The sequence below is a fragment of the Miscanthus floridulus genome, chromosome 19 (genome assembly GCF_019320115.1).
Source record: "Miscanthus floridulus cultivar M001 chromosome 19, ASM1932011v1, whole genome shotgun sequence".
Classification (NCBI taxonomy): Eukaryota; Viridiplantae; Streptophyta; class Magnoliopsida; order Poales; family Poaceae; genus Miscanthus; species Miscanthus floridulus.
The window spans coordinates 35,680,273-35,686,272 of NC_089598.1; positions in this window are offsets into that span (position 1 = coordinate 35,680,273).

Sequence of the window (6,000 nt, forward strand, 5' to 3'; positions counted from 1 at the left end):
ACCTTTCCATGATCATCACCCAGAAGTCCCGATACGACTCGCACCACCATGGAATCATCTACATGTCATAAAGAATTTGAGATGTAAGAAGACCAAATTAAAGCTACTTAATCTCAAAATGAATTAGTATTATTCTTCTTCATTTACCTCAAGGTACTATTCCCGGGTCAGCGTCCTCTGTCTTGCCTGTGTCTTGGTGATCTTCTCACCAAGGTGCATGGCGTAGTACTTGACGATGCAAGTGAGGCACTCCTCGTAGTGCATGTCGGTGATTCGTTTCCTGGCACTTTTCACCATCACCTTCTCCACCCTATCCTCCTGTCCCTCTTCACATCTGAAAAAAGTCTACAGACAGACACAATGTATCAATTCATTATGTCAAAAAAAGTCAAATGAATGCGATGTATTGATCAAAGTTGTGCGAGCGAGATTTACCCAGAACTCTCTCCTCACCCGCTCCTGCTTATCTCCACATGCGTCGGGGGCATCTTTGTAGTGGTCCTACGATTTGGCCGGCTCAGTGTTCCCCTTGTATGTGACAATACTGGGGTAAAAGTGCCTGCACACAAGACCCAGGATGTGGTTGGGGTTGCGTGAGTCACCAGGCGACACGACCAGCCAGTGCCTGCATAAGTCATTAACAAACATTATTAGTTTCTCTAACAATTTTCAATAGGTTATATGAAGTAGTTGTGATAAAATCTAAAGTTACTTACCTATCCCCCCGGGGGCGGATCACTGGGCGTAGGGGAAGAAGCGGAGGCCTAGGGAGTTTCGAGGGACCTCGCAAGTAGATCCTAGCCACAGCAGAGGAGTCCGAACCAGCTGTGCCTCCAGCCTCGCCGCCCTGCTGTGCCTCATCTCCCTCATCGTCCGTCTACCGAACTAGCTCCTCCTTGTCCGAGGAGTCCGGGGTACGGCGCTCATCCTCCGGCACGTCACACGGCCTGACTAGAGGAGGCCAGCCCCTCCTGCTGCCGCTACCGCTATCACTGCTCCTGGCCCTCTGCCTCCTCCCGTCCGATGACCCCTCTTCTGCATCCGGATCTGCATCGCGTGCCCTCATGAACCTCGAGTTCATGTTCCTTGGCCCACGACTGCCCGCCATCTTTGTTCAATCACCTGCAATTAAAAAGAAACAAACAAGACATATTAGTACATGTGTTAAAAATAGATGCTAAATAAATAAACAAAACACGATTACAAAATAACATAGTATTACATGTATTAGAAGTAATCATCATTATTGGGATTATCTGGATCATATGTCTCGTCATCACTATCAAAATTGTCCAAATAAACAACACTGCCCGAAGGTTCAATGTTGCCTTCATCGTCATCATCTAAACTGTGCTTGGTGAATGTCATCTACCATGTCTGCTACCCCGGCATCAGCATCGAAAGCCTCGACGCGTGGTCTCACCACCTCCTCTCTCATACGATCGGCTTCACCATGGTGGACCCACCGGGTGTAGTTCAGTGTAAACCCATTCTTGTGTAGATGTATACCCATGACTTCCTGGTTTTGCATTCTACTATTACCACACTTGCTGCAGGAACACAAAGCCATTTTTGAGTATCTAGCGGCCTTGCCAAATGCACGCTTCAAGAAACGATCGGTCTTGTTCATCCATTCAATGCTAGCATCACCCTGACTTGTCCGGCCTGTGTACATCCACTGACGGTCCTCCATCCTCTAGCATATATAACATCTCCATAGGTGACCATCAATTGCATCTACGCGGTGTCTCTACTCTCTAATAGGTAAGGATAGGTCTTAATCCCACCCGCGGATGCGTAGATGAGGTTAGTTTCCATACTCCGCTCCTATCCCAGACAGAATTTCGGCAGCACCTCCCCACTGTTCTCCCGATACACATCCTGTAAGGGAGAGTGTGTATCTAGAGAACAACAGGGGTGATGTTGAAACACTGTCTTGGACCGAAGCGGACCATGGAAACTAACCCATCTACGCATCCGCGGGCTGTCCAAAAAACGTGGACAATCCGAAACAGATACGGTCATAGATATACAAAGATCTGCATACCTCCAAAGATATCTCTTTCGGACGGGAGATGCCTAACTGGGCTACACCGATCTACGACGACAGACTAGCGAAAAAAGAGGTGATTTATACCTAGGGTGTTGATGAAGTCAGGCTAGCAGGGCAGTGGCGAGTCGACACAGTGCAGGCAGACCCACGACACCGACGAAGATGATCGGGGACCTCTGGGTCACCTCCGATAGGTCCTGCTCTGCAAAAGAAGAAACATGACACTATAAGTTCAAAATTTCGGTAGCACCTCCTCTGCATGGGGAGGTTTCTAAAACCTACAAAAAACAATGACACGAAGGCCGATAATCACAAACGGCACGAAGGCCGATAAGCACAGCGGCACGAAGGCCGACATCACAATGACACGAAGGCCGACAAGCGGAGAAAGGGTGGATATACCTTGCCCACGCTCGTAGGCGGTTCGGTGACGATAGGGGCGTTGGCGGGATGAGCACACGGAGAAGACGGCCGAGGCACCTCCTCCTCCCCTCCACCTCAGCTTCCTCCCTCTCTCCCCCTCTCCCCTTCTCCTCCTTCCTCTCCTCCTCCTCCTTCTTCCTTTTTTCTTCTCTTTTTCCTTCTCCTTCTCCTTCCTTTTCCTTCTCTTTCTTTCTCCTCATTTTTCTTCCTTCTTCTTCCTTCTTCTCCTCCCTTCTTCTTCTTACTGCTGCTTCCTCCTCCTTCTTCCAAGCCAGTGGCAAGACCAGGGGAGCACGGGGTGTGCGGGGCCGGCACGTGTAGGGGAGGACGGCCACGCGTGCTGGCGGTGGCAGCACGCGCGGACAGTGGAGGCGTGCGCCTAGGAGCCACGCGGTGGGGCGGCGTAGCTGGGCTGGGGGGTGCTCGGGGGCGAGGGATGCAGGGGCGGGGCGCGTGGTGGCGGGGGCTCGCTGGCGTGGGTGCGCCGGCACGGTGGAGCGGGGGTGGCGACGGCTCGCGCGTGTGCAAGCTTCGCGTGCGGGCGACGCTACCAGGCGGTGCTTGCGCGGGCAGGCGAGCGGCGCTGGCGGGCCGGGGATGCACAGCGGAGCGGCGGCGGCGCTGTGGCGGCGGCGAGCGTCGGGACCGAGTGGGCGGGCGGGCGCAAGGGAGAAGATAGGGTTCTAGGGTGTGGGGGGGGGGATTTTGGGTCGGCGGCCCATTTTCTATTGGGCCTTTGCCGAGTGCTTTAGAAAGTGGCACTCGGCAAAGAATTTTTTTATTTTTTTAAATTCTAAGCCGAGTGCCACGTGCCCTAGCACTCGGCAAAGGCTTAAATTAATTTTTAGGGTTCTGGGGTGGGGGGGGGGGATTTTGGGCCGGCGGCCCATTTTCTATTGGGCCTTTGCTGAGTGCTCCAGAAAGGGGCACTCGGCAAAGATTTTTTTTAATTTTTTTAAATTCTTTGCCGAGTGCCACGTGCCCTGGCACTCAGCAAAGGCTTCTTTGCCGAGTGCCAAGGGTGGCACTCGGCAAATTATTTTTTTTGTTTTTTTGGCCCCATATTTTTTGTGGGGGCTTGCTACAATAATTACATCTCCATTTCAAAATTTGGGACAATTTTGAGTATTTTACTATATTTCATTAATTATTTTTTTTCGTTGATTTTTTTTTAATATTCCAAATTTGAACTGCAGGTACATGGAATAATCAATTTTGGTCAATCAAAAAATGATATTCATGATATTTAGCATATGTTGAGGCCGTATCCAGGAACTCACATGAAATTACGAGAATCTTGTTGTCGTAACATGACGAGGTACTTGCGGGGAAAGTGTATTTAAATTATATAAAATCCAAATGAAGTCCAAAAATCACGAAACTTGTTGAGGTGTCTTGTTATCACATGCGGAGGCCGTGGTAAAAAAATGAGAAAGTTTCGAGTAAGTTGTGATGTCAGATGCCTAAAACCCAGACATCTCCACATGCGATCATATGTGGAGATGTCTGGATTTTAGACATCCGATGTCACAACTTGCTTGAAACTTTCTCAATTTTTTACCATGGCCTCCGCATGTGATAACAAGACACCTCAACAAGTTTTGTGATTTTTGGACTTCGTTTGGATTTTATATAATTTAAATACAATTTCCCCACAAGTACCTCGTCATGTTACGACAACAAGATGCTCGTAATTTCATGTGAGTTCCTGGATACGGCCTCAACATAAGCTAAACATCATGAATACCATTTTTTAAATGACCAAATTCCATTATTGTATGTACATGCAGTTCAAATTTGGAATATTCAAAAAAATTCAACGAAACAAAAATAATTAAGGAAATATAGTAAAAAAACTCAAGATTGTCCCAAATTTTGAAATAAAAATATAATTACTATAGCAAGGCCCCACAAAAAATAGGACCAAAAAAACAAAAAAAATAATTTGCCGAGTGCCATCCTTGGCATTCGGCAAAGAAGTCTTTGCCGAGTGCTAGGGCACGTGGCACTCGGCAAAGAATTAAAAAAAAATAAAAAAATTCTTTGCCGAGCGTCAAACGGCGGGGCGCTCAGCAAAGACTGACGGCAGGTGGCCATTGTCACGCCGGCCACCTTTGCCGACGGTCGGAATTTGCCGAGCGCCCGACACTCGGCAAATTTTTTTTGCAGACGGCTAATCTGCACTCAACAAAGGCAGATTTGTACCGACGGGCAAAGGCAGATTTGCCGACGACATTTCTTTGCCGAGTGCCACTGGGTCTGGCTCTCGGCAAAGACTGCCTTTGTCGAGTGCCCGATGGAATGCACTCAGCAAACTATTTTGCACTCGGCAAAGTAGTTCTCTCCGGTAGTGTGTAGTAAGACAGTTATAAAATTATGATCTAAATTGACACAAAGACAATTAACAATAAACAATTCTTTATATAGTAAGACAATTACAAAATTATGATATGAATTGACACTACAAATCTTGAAGCAAGATCAAAAGATCACGTCGTCGCTTGAACCAAAAATAGATTTCAGATGCATGCTTTTTAGGAAAAGTGCCTAGAAAAACTACCCTGGTGTCGATGTTTGACCACCGATAGCCTACCACGGGGGTATCCAGGGTAGTATGTTCGGGTTTTAGCGCATGCGGAACTTGATGGTTAACGCAAGAGACAGTTGATTTATCCTGGTTCAGGCCCTCGATCGCAGATCGAGTAACAACCCTACGTCTAGTCGGTGTTTGCCTTTGTGTTGGATTGGTTATGAAGTATTGCGTCGTACAATTGCTCTGTTGACCTCTCGATCCAAGGTGCCCTGCCCTCCTTTATATTGTCAGGAGACTAGAATCCTAGTCGGTTTATAATGAGAGTTCCTAGTAGGATTATAGAGTAATACTACTACTAAGATTACAGGAGAAGAATCCTAATTGGTCTAGGTCTTCTTCCTTCCTTACGGGGTATCCCGTGGGTCCCGTATCGACAAGCCCTCGAGCACTTCATGGTTGAGTTCTAGAAGCCTCGTCTTGTTCCTTCAAGTCTCATTGAGTAGGAACAAGCGTCATCTGAGTGCTTTCTTGAGCGAAACCGTGTAGCGCTTCGTGAGATCTTTGCGTGGTGTGTACTTTTTGTACCTTTTTTTTGGAGAAAAAGTACTCCCATTTGGATATAGCCCCCGAGCCTCTTGCTGTTTGGCACAAGGAGCTTGAGGGTCTTTTCTTGAAATCTTCCTGATTCTTCGTTGAAAGGCTCCCCGACTTCCTTATTGAAAAGGAGCTCTAATGCTGTGTTCGGGTTCTTTTTGTCTTGTGGTCCTAACGCCATCTGTCTTGAAGATACGTTCTGAGTGGTGTGCGCTTTTTTGGAGAAAAAAGTGCACTCATTGAGTGTAGCTCCCGAGCCTCTTGCTATTTGGAATAAAAAGTTGGAGTGTCTTGAATCTGAGTTGTTCGATAGAACCGTATACCTCTTCTTTTGCAGCCCCCGGGCATATATCCAGGTTGTTTTGTTCAGGAAGAACTCAGAAGCAGGATTTTAGTA